The sequence below is a fragment of the Motacilla alba genome, chromosome 2 (assembly GCF_015832195.1).
Source record: "Motacilla alba alba isolate MOTALB_02 chromosome 2, Motacilla_alba_V1.0_pri, whole genome shotgun sequence".
In the NCBI taxonomy this organism is placed as follows: domain Eukaryota; kingdom Metazoa; phylum Chordata; class Aves; order Passeriformes; family Motacillidae; genus Motacilla; species Motacilla alba.
The window spans coordinates 9,470,511-9,492,832 of NC_052017.1; the positions used below are offsets into that span (position 1 = coordinate 9,470,511).

A 22,322-nucleotide genomic window follows, 5' to 3' on the forward strand; every position below is an offset into this window, starting at 1 on the left:
TAAAGCCCTGAAGAAGCAGAGCTAACAAGAATTTCCTTAGAAACTCACAGGCTGTAGAACAAGATGCAGATCACACTTCCCAAACACAAAGAGCCTTTGAATACACTAAAAAACCGTGACCTACATATGGTGACTTTTGTGAAGCTGTGTCTCTACTTAGCTGAATTGCCAAGTCTTAATCTCTTCATAGCATAACAGATTGCTCCACTGGCTTCAACAGCAGTTATTTTTATTATGCATATCCCAGATGTGAACAGTTAGTGAAAGACCTACTCTTTAAACCCTATGTTCAACAAGATGAATTTGAAAGCAAGCCTCATTAATGACTTTTTCTCAGTTTTTATTCACTTCTTGAATTAACAACCAGCACTAACATTTTCTTCATATACTCAATCTACCCTCAGAGCAATCCTTAACTCCATCTAAACCCCCAAAGTTTTGCTATACAGCTTTTGCTATGCTACCCCTCATCAGCATAATCAACAGTGTCAGAGTTATCTCTCCAGTCTGTTTTTCAACAATCCCAGGTCAATAACAAAGGTATGCCCCAAGTTTCCACAGATTCTTGAAGAATTACAAATGCTGCTGTCTTCCAATGTCAAGAAAGGTTCTCAGCATCTTTTTCAAATATATCACATCTCTCAAAAGCTTTAGAAGTGGTGTGAAAGTGTCCAGTGATCTGTCTGACTGAGAAAAAACATTCAATATAATTTATTTTACTAAAGTTAAAATGAATTATTAATAACAGATGGAACAATTTGAGAGCCATGTTATTTTATTTATGTAGAATTAATGTCCTAGAAAATTAAGGCGGGTAGGATGTCATAACTCTGTACTTAAGAGGGTTGGGGATAGTATCTGCTTTTTGAAAAAAAAACAACTTGATTTGTTTTTTACTTTTGCAACACAAGTAGTTCCAAGTATGTACATGAACTTACAGCTGAACACAGTTTACACTCAGTTTTTGTCTTGCAGGGTTCTCATGTTGCTCCCAATGGAAAAAAGTTAAAGGAATAGAAAGAATGAATATTGTTAACCCCAACACTAATAAATAACATTTTGATATTTCCTTTAAAATATTTGCCTTCTGAATCTGCAAACAAAAAATGCCAATTCTCAGTAATGACTTGTGCATGATGTTGGTTCAACATGTTTCATTCTGATTTAGGTAGGAGAGATCAGTGATATTCAGTTTCACAGGATGAGAGATGCAGAGCTGTTCCACATAAGGGACACCAGTGTAATCCAAGAGGAAATGGTCAGCAACCTGTGACACCACTCCGACAAGCACAAGTCTCTGTGCCTGGGAGGTATCCACCCACTGATACTGGGGCAGCTGGCAGAAGAGCTCACAGAGGCACTTCCCCATCATTTGCCAGCAGTCCTGACTACCGGGGGAGGTCCCAGGTGACTCGAGGTCAGCAAATGTAACCCCATCCACAAGGGCCTGGGCAACTACGGGACTCTGACCTTGGTGCCAGCAGAGGCCATGGAGCTGATCTCCTGTTATGACAGCATGACTTAGTGGACGAGGGAAAGGCTGTCAGTGTGCTCACCCAGACTCCAGCGAAGTCTGACATGTTTTCCCACAGCATTCTTCTGCAGAAACTGGCTGCTCGTGGCTTGGACAAGTGTACAATCAGCTGGGGAAAAAACTGGATGGATGGCCAGGCCCAGGGAGAGTGGGGGAAATGGAGCTACATCCATGGCTGTAACTCTGGCCAGTCACAAGTGTCTTCCACAGGGCTCAGTGTTGGGGACACTCCTGTTTACTGTCATTATCAATGATGTGTATGAAGGGATTGACAACACCCTCAGTCAATTTGCAGGTGACACCAAGTTGGGTGGGAGTGTTGATCTGCTGGAGGGCAGGAAGGCTCTGCAGAGGGATCTGGACAGGCTGGACTGATGGACCAAGGCCAGAGGTATGAGGTATAAAGGCCAAGTACTGGGTCCTGCATTTGGGTCACAACAATCCCAGGCAATGCCACAGGCTGGGGACAGAGTGGCTGGAAAGTAGCCCTGGGGTAAGGACCTGAGGGTGCTGGTTGACAGCAGCTGAACATGAGCCAGGTGTGCCCAGGTGGCCAAGAAAGCCAAAGGCATCCTGGCCTGGATCAGAAATGGTGTGGCCAGCAGGACCACGGCAGTGATTGTTCCCTGTCCTGGGCACTGGTGAGGCTGCACCTGGAATCCTGTGTTCATTTTTGGGCCCCTCAATACAAGAAGGACATTGAGGTGCTGGAGCATGTCCAGAGAAGGGCAGTGGAGCTGGAAAAGGGTCTGGAGCACAAGTCTTAGCTGGAGCACTTGATGGAGCGGGGGTTGCTTAGCCTGGAGAAAAGGAAACTCAGAGAAGACCTTATTGTTCCCTTGTAGGTTGTAGCCAGATGAGAGTCACTCTCTTCTCTCATGTGAAAAAGAGAGATGATAAGAGGAAATAGCCTCAAGTTGCACCAGGGAGGTTTAGAAGGATATAAGAAAAATTTTTTCACAGAAAGAGTCGTTAAGCATTGGAACAGGCTGCCTAAGGAAGTGGCAGAGTCACCAGTGCTGGATGTATGGCAGCTGTGGCATTTAGGGTTGTAGTTTAGTGGTAGATTTGGCAGTGTCAGATTATTAGTTGGACTTGATGATCTTAGAGGACTTTTCCTGAATTCTATGATTCTACAGGCATTGCAATTACAGCAACAAAATAAAATAAATAGAAACAACAAATTAAACACACAGATGAGGAAAGGAAAAGAAAATTCATGGAAATACCAAAAGCAAACCTGTCTGCTGTGAGTAATGCAAGATACAACAGTTGTCATGTTCACAATTCATTTTTAGTCTTCTGTACAAGTATCCAGTTGACATTCAACAGAAGAGACACACTAGACTTGAGAGAGGCTTCCTGCTCTAAATATAACCTCAGCCCAGATGAAATTCACCTTCCTCCAAAGGGTGAGCCAACTTCCCAGATTCAGAATACAAACTTCTGAAGGCACAGGCCACATTCCCTGCACCATGCACACAGCTGACATCCAGTACACCTCTGTGGAATGAGAAAAAGAGGAAGCATCTCTCTTGCACCTATCAAGCACTCTTCAGGTTCAGTCCCAAATTATGCAGAAACACTTGAGATAGGTGGGGAAACAAACAAGAGGCCACAGATACTCAAATCTACTCGTACATGCTAATTTATTATTTTTTTATTTTATCTACTGTATAGTCTTCATTAAGACCTTGTTTAACAGAACATGACTCTAAATATTTCCAAGGATTTAATAATTACTTGTCCTTTAATGTGCCACACCTATCATGCTCCTACAGTTACATGAGTTGGCACTAAGCCTGCTCCTCAATTATGTAAGCCTAGTTTACTCCTGCAGTTGCATGTGATAATAGGCAACAAATAATACAGTATCTTCTATTCCTGTTTCTCATGCCTTTTCCATTATTGCTTTTCTGCTTGCTCGCTCCAATTTTAATGTAGTCCAGTTTGATGCCTATTCTGACACTCAAAACAGAAAGCAGAGAACCTTTTAGTTTCAAGACTCTGAAATTTTCAGTCAAGCCTTGAATCAAAAGCTGGGCTTTGCTTAATCTTTAGATGCTCCAAACCCAGGTTGTCTGAAAACAAAGAATAGAATATTTATCCATCTACTAATCCCATATATTTTCAGCCTGCTATGGGAGACTGCAATACTAGTGGCAAAATTATGTTTTGCTGTAAGGATTTTTGACTTCAAATACAATCCTATGCATAGACAACAGGAGAAAGCTGGAGGGACAGAAGTTGGTGCACTGCATCAGTCAGGACTGACACAAGAACATTGAAGCAACTGCACAAACACCTTTAGGGCCAGAAGCAAGAATCAGGGTAAGTGATGTGCAAAATCTGTTAATTCTTGTATAAAAATCTATTGACAAGCACAACAGAAAGAGACAGAAGTCAAGATTTCAGCTAAGACAGTTAACGACTAAAAGCATTTTCCTCTTGGCTTCTGTTAGTAAATTACTCATGCAGGTTTGGCAAGTAGTGTCATTTCAACCACTTGGTGAAGCAATTCATTATTCAAAGCAAAGTATAAGAGAGAACTGTTGCAAGAAATGCCCCAACGACCACGTTCAACACCAAAAACATAATATTACATGTTCCAGGAAGGTTCTATTATTAAACACTATCTTGCAAAATACTTCGAAGTGCTCAAAAGATGCATTTCTGCACATTAAAAAGACACTATCTGGCTTTCTCACACAACTGCTTGTGCTTAGCTCTAAACAACTTTCACGTTTACTTTCTATTTCTGATCCTGCACTTTTAAAAACTCAATTCAGAACACAGTATTTTTTGTAATGATCAATAAAATACCAGAAAGAGCCCAAGGAATGCAGTTACTTGTTCTGTCCTGGAAGACAATAAAAGAAAAAAGGGACAAAAGAAAACCACTTACAATAACAGCAAAAACAGCAGAAATATTTCTTATTATTTTATTTTTAAACTCTTTTCATACTGGCTAAACTGACTCAGTTTTCTGGCCAGACTATGATCTGCATCTTTCCAAGGAAACAAGGCTAGACACAGAATAATAACAATTACACTCAAATGCCATGGACTAAGGATTGGTGGGAAATTTTGAAGAGTCAAATAGCAATCAGCAAATAACATGAAACAAGGTTCAAACTGCAAATAATAACATTAATGCCTTAAATACAATTTTTCATTCACATAAAGGAAGTTTCACTTATCTACATAAATGTCACTAAAAGCATGCATTGACAAGAAATTCAGAAGGAAAGACATGACAACACCCTTCTGTAAGTAATGTTGAATTGCTCTCAACACAAGTCACAGGTACCAATAATCTACTTGAAAACATAAATTATATTAATAGCTGTTACTATTCACTGATCCCCTCATTGTAAAACATTTTTCTTTTAAAAATTAACTTTGAAAGCTTTCTCCATCCTTAAAGGTATTTATGAAACAACCCTAGTTAAATTTAACATTTATTTGATGGCTATGATTAACATATAGGCCCTAAATATTACCTACATAACTCAACCAAAAAACTGAGCATCTACACTGAAAGTACAAAACTACAGGTATTGACCAGAGCATTCCAAAAACTGAAAACTTAATTTGCTACAAACCAACCACTTCCTCATGAATTGTGTATTACAGCAATGGAAGAAATGGAAGCAATAAAAGCAGACTAGATTTAAAGAGAGAGAGAAAAAAAACACACACACAAAAAAAAACAACAACAACAACAACAACAAAAAAAAAAAAAAAAAAAAACCAAAAAACAAAAAACAACAAAACAGCAACAACAAATAAAAAGCCCCAAACAAAACCACCCAAAATTTTTGGTTTCTTCCTTTTTACATTCCAAGATTAAAGGTAAGAATTCCAATGCTCTCAGGCACATGGTGTGATTCTTGGGGTGGGCTCCACAGGGCCAGGAGTTGGACTCAACAATCCTGGTGAGTCACTTCCACACACTGTAGAATATTCTACATTAAGAATAATGTACTATCATAGCGATGTTTAACAGATACTCATCTGAGTCAGCATTACTTAAGCTTAGTTCCTTCCATTTGCACTGATTATTTGTTGCTCCAGATGTAAATCTTAAAGAAACTATACCAGTCACTTTAAGGTCACACAATATAATCAAGTTTCTTTATATAGTTAAATATTCTTGAGTACTTTTCCACCTATTTCATAAATACCTCTTCTGTTAGATACCGATCCCTTCTGCTTATTTTAGAAAGCTAAAATTGCATATAAAAATCCTCCATCCTCCTCTCTATCAAAAGCACATTTGTCTAGTTTAAATGTAAAAATGTATAAGGGTATCACAATAAGTTTTCATAGTCTCTTCATGCATGATCAGTGGATAGAGAGACCATACCACAGAAGGAAATTCAGGACAGAAGCCCAAATTAGGTGCTCTAAAACCTTCTGAATGTACAGCATAAGCAGTTATTTAACCATTAAGCCTAAAGCCAGTGGTGTGGCAAAAAACCAAAACACACTAAAATTAAATTTTCCTTTGAATTATAGCTGACAGTTTGTCTAAACTCACTGCACTTGTAACTCAAAAAGCCAGAGAAAGTTACTAAAAGAAGAAGCCCAGTATGGACAGAATAAATCGTGTCATATAGTGATATTCAAGCTCAATTTAACAGCTATTCACTCCAGTGTTTTCTGGTTGGTAAAGCAGGCTGGCCTAAGGCCATTTTAGGTAAAACAGAGCTGAGCAGGGCTAATAGCTTAATCCCATGTATTCCAGCCAGCAATCCCCTCTCAGTCTCTGAAGCAACAAGGAGCAGCAAAAGGTGAATGATTTGTTCCTTTCCACTTCTGCCACTTGACACAGCCTGAAGAGGTTTCTCCTTAAACCCAGGCAGAACCTCTGCTTTCTGACAGGAGCTAAAGAAGGGGAGCTGGGAGGGAAAGCAGAGCAGCCAGGCTCTGACACTTCAGTAATTCACCTCTGGGGTTAACCAAGCAATTTTCCCAATTCTATCAATACCAGAAATACCCTGGCTCTCTCCTCTGCCGAATAACAAGAAAACCCCACAAAATATTTACTGTTGCAGAACTGCAGGATTTATTATTTCTGAAGGAAAAGGTTAAATGCTAATAGTGAGGGTTCCTTAGAAATCCTGCAGGCCCTTGTTACTAAACTAACAATCAACTGCTATTTCCATTGCTTCTGGTAATCTGATTCAGTTTCTGTTTAGCATGCCTTGGGATGGATTTTGTGTTTGCAGTTTTAAATACATTAAAATGATTAGCCTTTGCACAGCAAAATTCATGCTCATGACCACAAATGTGGTGTGTTTGCAGTTTGAGAATTAAGCCAGGACTCTCAAAACAGTTTCCCTGAGAATCATTATAGATGAGCTGCATGTACCCCATCTTGCAACAGAAACATCTGCAAGGTCCAGAAGCAGACTGAATATAGAAAAACAGTTTTGTCAAACACACTATTTATGTCCATAGGATACTTCACAGAATACCAGTTAGAAAGACCCATATAAATCAGTATCAAATAACCTAAAAGTGTTACAAAATAAGCAGAACAGGTTTTGACAATAATGGCCCATAAAGAAACTAACAAAAAAGAAGTTTTAAAAAAACCCAAACATAGGAGAATTAAGGGCAGAGGAAAAAACAGAACCATCCCCCTCCACACAGAGTACACACACAGAGTAAGATACAGAGATAAAGGAGTTGGGGAAGGGCCCTAAAATTTTTGCCATGCCTCGATGATCATGATAAAACCTCACAGTAAAATGGAAATATTGGAAAAAGTGAAAACATACTTAAATGAAAGAAACAGCTGTAATCCCAAGCAACGTTAAGAACTGTATTTATTTATAAACTGGAACATAAGCCATTTAAGTGCTTGGACAACACACTGGAAAACAAAATAAACCTTTATGAAAGAAGCAATTGCATGCCCTTTGAGTCAGATTTGCACCTATAAGACAAGAGTGGCTTTAGAAACACATACTTGGTACCCCACCAAATATTCCCAAAACACTCTACCGGCACAAACTCTGTCATCCCACGTGAGCTGCCTCTATCAGTTCAAGTCCTGTGAGGTGCCACAACAAATTACAGACAGCTGTTCAGCACGAGTTTTCCAGGGTGATCTCTGTATTCCCCCCTATCCTGAGCTATCTGCTTCAGTCACTGTGAGCATTAGGGTGAAAAGTAATTTCTTCAACAACACAGCAATTAAAGACAAAACAAGCTGGTGCTCGGAGAAACTGAAGCAAACAGCTTTTCAACACCACCAGGGTTCAATGCTAACACAGGAAAGCTACTACAACAGAATTCATACACCTCAAGTAATAAAACTGACATTCTTTATAAGGTATAGAAATTTTAATTTCCTTACAACCTTCCTTGTTACCTCTTTTCCTCATCCCTTTCTTAAAGGTCTAAAGAAAAGCCTAACATACCAAGCAGTTCAAACCGGGAATAAACAGCAGTCCACAAACACAGGTTATTTCAGCATCCTGGTATGGCCTGAAGGACATTATTTCTTTATATATATTCCTAAGTACCATATCTGGGGGACAAGGAAAACAACCAGTAGCACATAGGCTGTGTCTTGTAAAGTCAGGCTAAACTAGCATAAACCAGACCTTCCCAAAACACTGCCAAGAGCCACCACTGCCCATACACACACCCTTTGAACCTCACTAGAGCCCAAATTCCACAGAGGGATCCCATTTCCAACCTTTCTGCTGTGCTAAAATTAAACCATGCCATTAATTCAAACTGTAAAATGCCTTTTTTACATTTTACCAATAACCTGAAATGTATCTGTATTTCTCATTTAAATAATACAAACATGCTACTTTTCCAATATTATTTTTAAATATATATTAAATACATATACAGGACTGTAATTGAGAGAGTTGTCCCTCTGTTTTCCTTCTCATTGCAGAATTAATTGAAACAGCATTTAGAAAATCAACAATCCTTCAAATTTTGCTAGTAGCCCATCAAAAGCCTAATCAGCTTATAGCTTTGGCAGCTGAGGATTCAGAATCCATCCCTATGCAGCCCTGCAATGCCACCAGAATATTCTCACCTGGATATTCTCCCCAGTTTCTATGGCAAACACTGACCTTGGCAATGCAAAATAATGCTGTATTTGAAAAAGATGAACCCTGTCTAAAAAGAGGCTACAGAGCTCTGATATGACTGAAAAAGCAGCCCATAACTAAGTCCTGCAATTCAGAAGTGTAGGATGCTGAGCCATTTCAAAGCACAGCATTTTCATTTTTTTCATGCACATCTTTCACTTCAACATCTATTAAATATGCTTCACTCACAGTGGCAGTGTGACTTGTCAAAATCTGCATTACTTTTCAGCAATTGAACTCACCAATACCAAAACTAGATAAAATTTGCCTAAGTGCTGCTATTTTTGCAGAGATGGAGCAAGCATGCCATAATAGAAAGTTACCCAGAGACCTCCTACTTAGCAGCAGCTTGCTCTAACAAAATCCTCTGGGATAGGCATTATAAGCAGCTGCTCTGGAAGAATGACAGAACAGAAGTCTGCTAGTAAGGGAACTGGAAAATCCTGCTTCTAGCCTGACTCCCAGCCTCTGCAGCCCCAACTGGAGGCAAGAGCTTCACCCTAGAAATTAAAAACCAATCATCATTAACTTCCAGAAGCATCCAGGCTTAATCACCTCAAAAACAACATGAAACAAAAATCCCTTTCTCCACCCGTAAAGGTTAAAGTTTCCTTCCAAATACATGGAAGTACATTGGCGTGGTTTTCTCTGGTATCTGGGTGTAGAATCAACCCTAAACACAGCACAGGATGTCTGCCAGAGGGAACCACATGGGTTTGCCTTGCTCAGCTGTTATCTCTTTCTGAACAGAAAGCTTGAAGCTTTTAGTCCACTACCACAGATTCATCTTCCAGCACAGCTCAATTTCAGAATTATCTTCACGTACTCATATATTAGAAATATCTAGCACAACTCAGGCTGCAATATAGAGATGACATCAACTCTGTAGCCAAACTGCTTTATTTTCACTGCAGTTTAATATCTTGTAATTTTTCCTGGATTGCCATGTTCCATTTCTTTTTCACTTTCCACCTCAAAAAAGGACAAAGTCAAGTTTTCAGTGCTTAGTTTGGAGTGAGACAGGACAGTAAAATAATAATGAAGGAGTAGAAGGCATATGGGGGCATGAGGCTGCAGGAACCTTTTAATGGTCTCCACTTCTGAGGGGCTATCTAGAAACTCTGACAGAAGACTGATAACCTGACACAGGAAAAGACATTTTTCACATGCACCACACTTGTTGAGCACATCTTAAAAATGAGGAAACATAAGAATTTAGGTTTAACATTTTGAGTGTTTATTATCCACATTTACAACAGTGTTTTTGTCTATACCACTTCCTCATTCAAAAGACCAGAACCCATCAACTCTTAGGACAACAGGATGCCTTTTCCAATCTCACCTCTACAAGTGTTTATAGCAGTAACAATTGTATTTTATAAATGCTGATGTCCAGAGGGCCAGGACAAGCACAGTTAAAAAAATTAGTAGCATAAGACTTTATACAAGCAAAATATCAAAAACTGGATTTATACTGACCAAAGTCTAGCTCTCACACCATGGTATAGAGAAGTAGTGCAACCAAGGTTTACAAAATGAAACATTTAATGTTTCATAAGCCTGCGTAAGCACATCTTCAAATTCCATAAGCACTGCAATTACTGAAAGCAAAGACTCAGATTTTAAATGTTTAAACTGCTAAAAGGCATAGGATGAACCACAGCTCTCAGGACTCACCAAATTTTACCACTCAAAAAATTTTGCACAGTACTCTTTTTTAGCATTATTGAGTTTACTATTGCATTCCCAGGAGTAATTTAATTTCTTCTTCTCCTTCTACAAATAAAGTCTTAATACCTTGAAATTCAAGCTTTCAGTTTTTAAAATAAAATTATTAAAGCATTAGCACAATATTTTCAATTTGTCACATTTCAAAAACACGACTTCTTTTGTACTTTCAAGTCTCTGTAACAAATTCCTTTTCAGTTCCCTTGAGAATCCAGGCATGTTCCCACCCCACTGCATGCCAGCGTCTTATTCTCTTGACAGTCAACAGAAGACAAATTTTCCTCTCTGGACTGCTAAACATTAGCTTTCAAAACAGCTTATACAACCAGTGTCACAGCACCATTTACTATCCTTTGAACCGTCCACAGCTGTGAAAAGAAGTGCTGGGCTCTGCACCAAATTGCCAGCCACCCTTATTGCTGGTATCTACAATAAAACATTGAAGGTTTCATCACCTTTTACTCCACTGACCCGATTCCCTCACCCTGCAGTCAGCTCTGATCCAGAGACTGAGGTTCCTGCAGCAGGGAGAGCTCATTCCTTTAGCACTCACTAGATTGTAGAGTTCATCTCTCCAAGGGAACCGTGCAGGTGTTTTGCGAGAGCTAAAATGGGCATCAGCTTTCAGAAAAGGCAAGTGTTAAGAAGCAGGGATCACCTTCTGCTAGACTCCACTTTCTCAGGCAGATTAAATCTTCTTCCCTGTCTTTAGCCTGAAGCATCTCCATGATGAAGCCCAACCTTCTATTCTTTCTAATGTAATCTATAATTCACAACACATTTGAAACAAATCTATGTGAACTATGACAAGTATCATTTGCTTTGTATTTATTTGTTGGGAATGAGCAAACTGCATATTTGTATTTGAAAATACAAAAGAGCAAAATGGAGAACTTGGATTTTTATTTTTTTGCTGGTATCCAAAAAAATGCAGTATCCTGACATAAAAATTCAAGCTAGGTTAACCTGTATCCTAAGAAGTCAAACAAGTCTGTAGAATACATTCAGTAGTTAAAACTTAATGCTTGTTTTGACTGACTCTGACCCAAAACCAGCAAAAAGTTTAACTTCTGTACACTGCACTGCATCCAGTACTATGCAGCCAGAGTTATTCTTAATATTAAAACATTTTTGAAGTATAAGAAATCATGCAAGATATAACAGGCATTTTAAAATCCCTGTTTCATTTCCAGTAGAAACACTACAAACCCACTATGTAAAATCCAGAGAGTATAAAGAATGCAGAGCAATAGACTGGGAGTTTTGTGGAACCTGCAAATAATCAGTGATTAGCCCTCTCTGAAACTATAAAATTCTGCTGATAAAGTAACAGAAAGCAGAGAACTCTAATAAAGTGAAAGCAAAAAGAGCTGCAGTGTTTAAATTGGGTCTCAGTTAATGCAGTGACAAAAGGTGGGGAGAAAAGCCCCAATTAACCTGACAGCACCAGGTTTTGGATGACAAGCTTACATATGTAACTCCTTCTGGTTCTTTCATTCAAGCATTTAACCAAATTCTTATACCAGCTTCATATACAAAGCTCAGTACTTCTCATAATTAGGTAGATGCTAAAATTTTTAAGGTTTATAAGATTTATTCTCCCTTCTCTCCAGAACAATTCTGTCCCCCTCAATGGGCTGCGTATCAGCAGCCCTCAATAGTGTGTATAGCACTGCTCTGTAACAGAACTGTTGCCATTTCACTGGCAACACCTTACATAGCAACTTCTGCACTAAGCAAGATCAAACATCCAGCTAATACAGCAAACAGAAGTGATGTCAAAGGAAGAATCAAAACTAAAACAATACTATGGAGTTATCCTTCCCTGAATGCCCTCTCGGCTTCTGCAAAGGGTGGCTGTAACCCGTAGCAGCAGCTGGCATCCTCCAGCACCCCTTCTATCTTGAGCCATGCTTAGCCCCTACCTAAGAAAACAAGCAAAAATACCCCACAACCAATTCCATTTCATGAATACTCTTCAGGTAAGTATGCTTAAAAGTTTTAGTGCAGCCCTTAACCTCGTATAGGATCATACTGAAAATGCAAGACCAACAAAATCCATAATTGGAAAATACTCTGACCACTGAATTCCAATCCCCTACAATTGCAGGAATTATTATCCTATTTTTGTTTATAAACTCCACCTCAAAACCATGGAGTTTGCTACTGTTCCTCAGTACAGAGCAGGAAGGGCAGCTCTGGTGTGTTTTGCTAGGCAGGGTTGCTAAGGAAAGACACTGAAAGCACTCCCTGCTAAATCAAGTTTCTAAACCTAGGAATGCTACATCACATGTTTGAGCTAAAAGGTGGAATCAAACCCAGACTGCCTCCCCAGCTAAATTAACTTTTATGCTTACCCTTAAATATCAACCTTACTATTTTGACTCTATATGTTAACAAAAGGTATTTTAGAGGAAAAAAAGTCCTCAAAAATGACAGAAAGTAATGTTCGACATAGACAAAAATCCCCACCCAGTAATACCACTTTGTTTTGAAACAGAAAAAGTATTTTCATTATTTATTGAAAAGATTTTACAAACACATAGAAAGATTTTTAAATTTGCACACACAGCCTTTAATTCTTGTATTCACACAAATCACGTTTGGACAGCCTATCTTCCAGCTGGAGTATCTATCCCATGACTGAGCTTAGCACCTCTTATCCAAGAAGCTATTTTAGAAAAAGCAGAGTAAGTGTACTTAAATCAAACCTGCACAAGGACAGGCTGCTACTGAAACTGCATCCTCTGAGGAAAATTCACATGCTTATGTTACTGGGCTGGCACATACAGCATCTGCACAGTGGAACATCCAGCAAGTTGCAAATCTCCTGGGTCTGCAATGTCTCTCTAGAACTGTACAATAACTTGCATCAGAAAGTGAATTTAATACCAAAGTACACCATCCATAGCGCTAGGAGATTTATGTTCATCCACAAACAGATGCACACTGCCTGGCAGACACATCACAGTCTGCAACATATTAAAGTCCACACTTAGCAAAAAGGAAGATAAAGCCCCTCAAGTGGAACTGCAGCAAATAAGTAAATGAGCACCCAAGATTGGCCTGTACCTTTTTTCCAACAACACAGCATTACATATTTTAGTTAAAACACACCTGGATATTTGACAGTCCTGTTTATCCTTTGACTTGTGTACACAGCAACATTTGTTCAGTCACTTTCCCCACCACACAAGTTTTTACAACTCAACAAAGACAAGGGAAAAGAAATACTGCTAATATGTAGGAAATCTGGAGTTTAAAAACATCATTTCATCTCTTGGAGAAAAAAAAATGAATAGTGATGAGGTTTCAAGATGTTGATGTCTTTTAAGACATCAGTAGTAAATACAAAAATACAAAACACTAAACAGAATTAAAAGTCCAGTCAGTTTACAATGCTCCAGTTCACCTACCAAAACTCCTCCAGGCCCTGCTTCCAGGAAACGTCTCCTAAGATTCCAGCTTCCTGCAGACACAGACACTTTCTCTCATGTCAGGACTGCAAACCATCACTGATACAGTCTTTTGACGTAGCTGTCTTAAAATGCTCTGCATCAAAACTTCAGACTCAGTTAAAAAGTTTTTCCATCTTAAAAAAGCAAGCAAAGTAAGTGATCATAAATTCTAAAAAAATGTAATTCTCTTTCTAAATTAAGCTCTTTTTAAAACAATACTAGAAACTAAAGAATCTGCTTTCTCCAGTGTGTTGGGAAGTTTAACATTTGGCCATATATGCTTTAAATGATACTCCATTCAAATTTCTCTGCTTCTAATGTAAATTCATTTATTTTATTTGCATATGTTTGCAGAGGAGTTCCTGAGTTTTTCTGAGAGAATATGCTCTGATTTTCACAGAAGCAGTTACAAAAGCAGCCCCTTCAGTGGAAGCACAGACTGTGGATGAACTACTAGCTTGAGTCTGTATCATAGATTTTCAATAATGCCATCAGTTCACCTCTAGAATGGCTAGTCAAGGGTGCAGTGCTGACCTGAATGATGTAACCTGGCTTCTATACACAGCCACTGCTTATGGTCAGCACCCCTTGCATGAAGAGGTTTTACACCCACACCTGAAACCAGCTCTTACATAAAGGGAGCCTCTGTCCTTCAAACAAACAACGGGTAGCGAGTAGCTGAGTGATTTAGATTCAATATCTTCTTGGCCTAGGAAGAGGAATGTTCCACCGTTAGAATTGCTGGGTGTCTGACAGACAGGATGGAGAGGTAGCAAGAGTGAAAAAAGAGGAATTGGATACATTATCCCTCTTACAAATGCAACACAGAACAGTCACATCTCCTATTACTGATTATCATGAATGCTGAAGAGAAGCCAAGCATTTGGGGATCTCTTGAATATTCTTTACCCCTAGCTCAACTCTTACAAACACACTGTGTTCTTTCACTTTGCCATTTAGCAGCAAAAATAGCCATCATAAATCAATACCATTTTAGTTAATGACAGCAGTAGGCCAAGTCACGTTATAGAGATACGGCCTCCAATTCATCATAACATTACACATCTAAGAGTTTTTTAAGACTGAGCAGTTTATAACTGATACTTAAGCTCACAATTTCTGTATTTTAATCTGCATCTAATGTCCCACTTTGTGTATTTGTACAATCCATAGCTGGAACTGTGATAATCAGATCATACCCACTAGATCTTGGTTGTAGTTTATGACAAAGAAAAGATGAAAAAAAGCTTTTTACATCTCAGCAATGCTTTTACCTACATATGGTTTCACAGCAATTTCAATGATTTCCAGTTTTTAAGATTCAAATATTGTTAATCAGTAGGCAACTGCAACTGATAAATTACTTTAATTCTCAAAATTATTTTATATGCTCAAGAATAAACAAGTCACTCTACACATGCTTTATCATCAATAAAAGAGAAATAAAGGCCTCTGGAGAGATCTGACATCTTGAAAATTTCCTTATTGTCAAATACAGTCCTCTGGAGATGCGTATACTGACCATAAACTCCAACTAATTTGCACCTATATGTTTAAATTTAAGTTCAGCAGATTCTAGCTCTAAGGGGAAACCAAAGACCTAGTGCCTAAAACCCAACTCAATAATAACTCTGTAAATGAAATTTCTGTTGATTCTAAGACAACTGCCTGAAGTGCCAACAATCACCTAGTAAGTCAGTTGTCTAAAATCTAGCTCCAAGAAGTCTTGCCCATGGCAATGCCAACTTATTTGACTGCTCCTAAGCAGAGCCTTCCTTAAGCTGAATTTCTCTTGGACAGGTTAATCTTTGTGCCCATGCAGGGAAAAATATGTGCAGCCAAGTCACTGTCAGCTCTGAAACTCTCAGCAGATTTTATAACAGATGCTAGTAATTTTTTTAGTTCTACCACAGAATATTTACTACATGCATTAATTAAAATCTAACAGTTGTGGCCCAAATTATTCCTTGATAAATTTAAACATGTAAAAAGCAGCAGCGTAGTTAGGACCTCATTATTGTAGGTTCTTACTATACAGAGAAAAGGGACCTCCTGCAAAGAGTCCTGTTCATCCCTTCCCATTCATCAAAGGCAGGTTCCAGGGAGAGATCTTCATCTCTCAAATGAGGTGCCCAAATATGGTACCTAAATTTCAGTTTGCTACAGGAAATGTGACTGTGTGTGCTAACTGGCAACAGATTCTCTTACAGGTTTTAATGTTTATTGTGCTGTTCCAGGCCTGAATTCCAGCCCTGTACAGCTACCAGATATTTGCAGCAGTCTTAGATTTGTACTCAGCTTTTAATCACATGTAATAACTTTCTTGCAAAAGACATCACTTGAGTTAGAAGAATGCAGTGATGACAGTTAAAATGAAATCAACCCCCTTGAGTAAAATGCCACAGTTATTTTCAGAGATCTGCATAAATAGCAGCTCATTTGCAACTATATCTTCCCAGCTCAAAAAAGTATTTTCAAGACTTTGATAAAGTCTTATCCATGTACAACTAGGCTCTGAGAAAAAAACAACAAAAAAACCCCAAAAAAACAAGTATTTTATTTCTTTACAACACCAAGGGACGCTGAAGTCAGGTCCACCGCTGTTGCTGCCACATATGATTTGCCTTGTCTGATACAGTCCTGACTGCTCAAGATATTTGAGAAATTGTTACAACATGAACATCTCATTTTTTTAAGAATACATTAAAGAGGTCTCTTTTAACTGAACAGTTTAAGATTGTATTGGGTGTGTGTGGCAAGGTTTTCAGAGCAAGTGGAGGGTCAGGGCCACAGAGGTGGCTTCTGTGGGAAGTTGTCAGAAGCTTTCCCTATAGAGTTATTTCCCTGTTTCCCTCCCAACAGAGCCAATGCCAGCCAGCTCCAAGATGGACCCGCTGCTGGACAAGGCTGAGCACAGCAAGGCCGAGCACAGCAGCAACTGTGGCAGCACTTCTGGGGTAACTTACTTCAGAAGAAAAAAAACTATTTCACAAAAGTAGTTCTGTCCAGGGAAAAGTGAGAACATGAGAGAAACAACTCTGCAGACAGCAAGGTTGGTGAAGAAGGAGGGAAGAGGTGCTCCAGGTACCAGAGCTGAGATTCCCCTGCAGCCCAAAGAGGAGGAGGTCGGGAATCAGAGAGAAAGTGAAGCTCAGGAAGGAGGGAGGGGTATGGGGAAGATGTTTCTAGTATTTGTTTTACTTTCCATTATCCTACTCTGATTTGACCGCTAAAAATCTCCGTTGATTTCTCCAATTCAAGCCTGTTTTGCCCATATTGGTAACTGGTAAATGATGTCTCTCCCTGTCCCTATCTCAATCCTCAAACTTTTCCACTGCACTTTTCTCCCTGTCCAGCTGAGGAGGGGAGTGACAGAACAACTTTGGTGGGGATTTGGCATCCAGCCAGGGTCAAACCACAACAACCGAAATTAACTTGTAAACTATGTTGGAAAATATATTTATTTCAATTGTCACAAGCTCATATAGTTACTTTCTTTTAAAATAGTGACATCTCAAATCCCTTGTCATTGACTAACCTGGACTGCTTCAAGTCAAGAGCTTTTTCTATTTTACTTACTCAGTGGGAGATCACAATGTAAGAGCTTTACTTATACATTCCCTTCTCTGCTGGAACATGACAGGCAGGAATGTTATTTCCATGTGGCTGACAATGCAAACAACCACAGTAGCAGAAAGCAGAGCTGCAGTTCATAACTTTGCTGGAAAAGAAAACTAGAACAAACTAAAACCCTCCAGACAACTGGGGTTGACAAAAAGAAAAACCATTTCCCCTAGCACTGCAAGTCACCAATAAGAAAGCAATGACCTTGTAAGTTCTTACATGTTAAAACTGAACTACAATCTTATGTGTTACATGGGAATCAAGACTCAGAACTTTACAGCAAAGGAAATTCCAGAGTGACTTGTCAGAGCTTAAAACCCATTAATTTTAGGAACACTGATGAACTAATCTTCTCTCTTTGGCAAGTGAATACATTCTACTGCTCTCCAATAAATTGAACCTACAGTTTACCAGCTTGCTCCCTGAGGACATAGATGTGAATCAATCTTATTTCAGTCAACGATAAATGCTTTAAAGCTGCAATCACTTCCACCCCTTTAGCAGAGTTCAAGTACAAATACCTCCACTTACACTAAGAAAAGTTCTACAAAATATCTGCTAAATATTCTACATCACAAACACCAAACTCGCTCAAAGTGAATGAAGATGAAAGTTCAGGCACTTCCCATCAGAGCCAATAGAGACTGCCTTCCAGTATTCCTTCAAGTCTTCCTATTGCCCATTTCCCTTGGTAAATGTTTTAACATCATCTAAAATTACCCATTAGTCCTTGAAGGTCCAGTCTACAATTATTCCCAAACAAGAACTGCCCCCTACAGTTGTCTGCCCCTCCTGCATCGTATCCAGAACACCACTGTGCAGACCCTCTCCCTAAACCCAACAGAGGTTCAAGCACTTTGTCAAATTTATTTTGTCAGACTTCCTCACTGGCTGTGCCAGAAAACCAAGGAGTTCAGCATAAAGGCAGCAGGTACCAGGCAGACCAGTAACAACTTGTGTGCACTGGGAGCAAATCACAGAACACTGAAATATTGTTTAAAAGAACACTTTTGTAATTCCTCAGCTCTCAAATACCAAAATTAAAGTACACGATCTTAAATAAACTTTACTTGTAAACTAAGCAACTTCTAAATCAGATCTACTGTCAGGCTGTCACTATGGATCTGTGTGTAATAGATTACCTTAGTGAATGAACAAGAAAAAACTTCATTAAGGCTTTTCTTTTGTTAAATCAAAAGTAACAAAAAGAACTAATTGGTAACATTTTGGTTATTCACTTGAATACACGAAAGATAGGACACAATTGAAATAAATGTCAACTATAATCGCAAAACTTTAAAAACACAAAGGACCTGAGAAACAATTGTTGGCAAGTATGTTTTATGTTATTAGACATCTATGTTAAGACCTGAAAACAAGCATATATTATATGCAACTTCTTACAAAACTTTATACATGGTCAAATGTACTAGAAAATTAATTCCTATTATAAACACTTACATGAACATGACAGAAATAAGTGATTTTATCAAATGCACATGGACAGTTTAGGCACATTCACATCAACAGTGTACTCATACCTAGCACATCCTTAAAAGAAAAACGAAACCCAAACACTTTCAAAAGCCCAAATAACTCCCCTAAAATATAAACCAATATAAAGATTATCATGAACAAATAGAGAACCAGAAATTACTACAATTTAATCTAATATATCAATCTCTATTGAATATTCTTTTAACACATACGAGTCAGATGACAGAGGACTGGTTTTCTGTTCCCCCCATGAAACACTCTCTTATCATTTCCTGGCTGCCATTTGATATTTAACTGGCAGAGGGTGGGTGGGTGGAAAAGCATTCTTTTTCTAGTTCAAGTATTTTAGGAGAAAGTCATTGAGTGAGGAACACCACATTTTAGGATACAAATTTCGTCTGCATCATAAAATTCTTAACTAGACTAAGGCAACTTCCTAGCCACACACTAGAATTAGCATTCTACTTCAACAATTAACAAGATGAATCAACAGCCTGGGGGAGGAAGGAAGACTTGCCTCAAAACAAATTATAGTTTTTCAAAATTCTGGACCAGCAAGCTTACTGCATTAGGAAATACTAACAAAGGAAGAGAAGACATTTCCTCATTTGAATCATTTGTATCATTACATTCATTATATTAACAGTCAGCTTGAAACATGCAGAGAGCTCAAACATCCTAAACACCAACAAGTCCTGAGAGTTTGCCCTGAAGTCTGCACAAAACCTCACAGCTCAGAGCATGTCTTCTCATAGTCTCCCCTGCAGAATAAAAACAAACCACAGGAGTTCTTGTCAAGCTTTTGGATATAAAGCTGTAAACTCATTCACTGGTCTACAGAGTATGCTAAGTGAAGAAGGGCATCTGAGAAAGCATAGACACATGGGGTTTTTTCTATCAAGCTCTGCAGATCTGAAATAAGGCAGGAAGAACCTTGTAGTACTAAGAAGCAGTAATAATGCTTAAATATAAAGCAAGCTGTGAGCTCTCTGAGATGTGAAGTTCCATTTCAGCTCTCGCTGCAAAGCTTTCCTCCACACAATTATTTTGTTTTTAGTAAGCTATTTTTAAAAAGATCACCTACAAACTTTAAGAGCAGAATTGTGGATCATAACGCTGCATAATTAATTCAAATCCGAGCAAGCAAGGTTTTTGAGCTACCTTCATGCTTCAGCATAGCTTGTGTTTACTTTAAAAATTAAACAGAAAGGCACGGCATTCTTAGACATTCACCTTCTTCCCATCTTCCCCCTAAGGACTGACAGGGACAGAATACAACACAATGGATTATCAATACATTTAATTTTATATTCTGCGTTGCATCTTTCAAAATTTTCTCAGCGGAAACTATCTCAGTCTGCTTGAATAGTTCACTGAGCCAGTATCTAACTAAAGGAATGCAAACAAAGGTTATGAAAACAATAGTGTACTCTGTACTAGACTCCAGCTGAAGTTTTCACATAAACAGATGCCAAAAGTTATGCAATTTACACTGCAAATGTAAATCTCTCAGGTAAAAGTGCTGCAACTGAACTAATGTAAACTCGACCCATGCTGCTATACGATAAGGACAGCCAAATGACAATGCACGTCTTGCCTGTCATATGACAGTTATTTTCAGCCAAGTAAAACTAGTTTCGTGCTTCTAGTATAGTAACAACTTCATGGCACATAAAGCCAGGCTGCTTCAGCTGAAAACCATCAGTCCTGTTTCAGATTTTCAGGTCTTAAGGAAAACTCTGTAGTCACATCAGGGTGTAGCAGACAAAACTTTGTGCAATGACTCATTATATGGGAACGTTGGTCTTACAAAGGTTATTTATACAACAGAAGTTCCATTTGAAAAATAGTGTGTTTTAGCATTTGCTGCACAGAACTCTTAATACTATCTACTTAGCTGACAAGCATCTGAATGATTTAAAAGGTGTCACAAAACATCCAACAAAACACCTGTCTAAAGACAGCCTCTTTTTAATTTTTTTTCTTGCTAGTACGCTTAATATTTAAGCAAATAGTTGTATTTTATGCAGGAAAGATTACTCATCACTTGTAAGCCATAACTAGAGACTGAAAGCTAATTTAAATGACAGCTCGAAACAAACAGTAAATGATAGAATAATTCAGGTAAGAAGAGACTTCTGGAGTTGCTCCAATCTAATAATGCACTAAAAACATGATCAAATTTTAAGCTGAATCAAAATGCTGAGAGTTTATATGCCTGATAATTAGACAAAATGCTAAAAAATATTATAAATGTTATAAAAGAAGTTAGATATGCAAATTGACATTATAAACAGCTTCCATTCAAACTTTGCTTCCCCACAAAGATACCTCAGCAGCATTATTTTCTACCCTTTTTCTAAGAACAGCCTCTTTGTGCAGGCCATTGCTCCATCTCACTTTAAACCTGAGCTCAGGCTTCCGCCACTTCCCTTCTGTAGGCACTGGCACTTTTGTGGTCTCATAGTAAACTCATGAAACTAATCCAGCTGAACACCCAGCTTGGCAGAAAACTCACAATTAGTTGGCCAAGTAAATTCTAATTTTGGCACAAGGTGGCACTGGGAAAGTGCAGTTGGATGCAGAACATCCTTTTTGTCAGGAGAGTGCACATTTACTTCACTTTGAAACTGCAGAATCAGTCCCTTTAGTAACCCCCCCGATCCTCTCTGCCACAAGCATGAATGCAGGAATGCAGAGCAGAGCCTACAATTAAAATTCAAATTATCCGAAACAAGGACGAAGTGGAAAAAAGCTTTAATAATCTTGCTGTTGCTCTAACTTTTAACTGTATTACAGGAAGCACATAGAGAGAACTAAGCCAAACCAACCAACCAAAAAAAAAAAAAAACCACTGTGCTATTAAAAATGAAAGGAAATTAAAACTCCATCAATGTAACAAAGACTAAAAGACTGGTACATGATGCTTGGTAAAGCTGTTGGGAATAAAACACTAGAAGTAGGCTGGGGATGGGGATCAAATGATGCGCAAGAAGGCTTAGGAACCTTCTTCCCTCGCCCAGGCACCCTATTAATGGGATTCAAGAGATGGGACACAGCTTCTTACCTGAACCCTGACATTAGAATGGAAATTTTAAGGCCTTTATAAAGGAACAAGGGATCAAAAAGTATCTTGCAAAGCTGAGGTAAATGGAACAGACTTCCCAAGGCTAGTGTGCTGGTTTAACACAGGCCCCTAAAGCCAGGAAACGACTCCTATTTCTTGAACCTCGCTTTTGTAATGAGGTCCTTACAAAGCAAGTTAAATCTGAATTAACTCCAGTCAATGCAGTAGAAGACTACTATCAGATAAGTCCCTAGCTAATGGGGCAAGTTTGTGCAACCCCTCTTTCC

At 38.7% G+C, this 22,322-nt stretch overlaps 1 protein-coding gene across 4 annotated transcripts in view; it reads right to left on the reverse strand.

Annotated features, from left to right (window-relative positions):
• ESYT2 (extended synaptotagmin 2) overlaps window positions 1-22,322 on the reverse strand; it is an 80,728-nt gene that overhangs the window by 51,021 nt on the left and 7,385 nt on the right. The window lies entirely within an intron of this gene.